Raw genomic sequence first — 1,111 nt, forward strand, 5'->3', positions numbered from 1 at the left:
CCTTCCAAGGAGTGGCTGGTGGGTTTGAACCTCCAGCCTTCTGGTTAGCAGTCAAGTGCCTTAGGCACTACACTACTAGAGCTCCCAGGACAAACAGCTAGAGTCATCAAATCAGTGAGATCAATGTGAAAGGAGTTTTCAAAAAAAATGAAAGGGTGGGGTGGGGTGGTGATTCAAACTCCAGTGGAAAAGAAGGGGGAGGAGGGAGTAATTTCACTTTGGCTTATTTTCTGTCGACCTATTGCTGTAACAGGTCACAGCTACTGTCAAGAAGCTAAGTTCTCATTAATAGTGAGAACCAACTTCAAACCAAGCCTGAAAAATTTGGCAGCCACTTTGACAAAAGTTTATCTGTGGAAGAGAACATCTGAAGTCATGGTAACGTGCTTCACTGAGTTATTGAAGCAAGTATCACTTTCACAGGGGGGCAGAAAGAGCAACAAACAGGCCACATGCATTCCACCAATGTTTACTGAGCACCTTTCAGTATTTCCTTAAAATACTAATACCAGAAATACCTGAAAAGGAAATGAGAAAAGGCTATATATAGCCATCATCAAAGATGATTATAACTCTAGAGTTAAACAAATAGGTCAATGCAACAGAATAGAAAAGCCAGAAATATCCCCACTTCCAAATATAATCTAAATGATGGAAGCAATGTTGAACATCAATGGGAAGAGGATTGACTATACATTATGTGAGCCTTGGATAATTGGCTACTCAAACTCACTGCTGTTGAGTCGGATCCAACTCACAGCAACCCCTGCTTGGGTTTCTGAGGTGGCATCACTACAGTAGATTGCCCAATCTTCCTTCTGAGGAGTGGCTGATGGGTTTGAACCGCCAACCTTCTGGTTAGCAGCCAAATGCTCTAGGCTCTACACCACCAGAACTCCTTGGATAATTGGCTATAATAATATAATTCACATATATATATATATGAAGTTGTATTCCTAATTTACACCATTGTTGTTGTTGTTGTTGTTATGTGCCATCGAGTCGGCCCAACTCATAACGACCCCTCCTTGGGTTTCCGAGGCAGTATCACTACGGAAGTAGGATTGCCCAACCTTCCTTCCGAGGAGTGGCTGGTGGGTTTGAACCGCCA

General features: G+C 42.8%; 1 protein-coding gene across 1 annotated transcript in view; it reads left to right on the forward strand.

Annotated features, from left to right (window-relative positions):
• KCNN3 (potassium calcium-activated channel subfamily N member 3) overlaps nt 1–1,111 on the forward strand; it is a 237,096-nt gene that overhangs the window by 189,654 nt on the left and 46,331 nt on the right. The gene's annotated exons all lie outside the window — the stretch shown is intronic.

The sequence above is a fragment of the Orycteropus afer genome, unplaced genomic scaffold, assembly GCF_000298275.1.
Source record: "Orycteropus afer afer isolate SDZICR_OR568_19922 unplaced genomic scaffold, OryAfe1.0 scaffold00217, whole genome shotgun sequence".
Taxonomy (NCBI): domain Eukaryota; kingdom Metazoa; phylum Chordata; class Mammalia; order Tubulidentata; family Orycteropodidae; genus Orycteropus; species Orycteropus afer.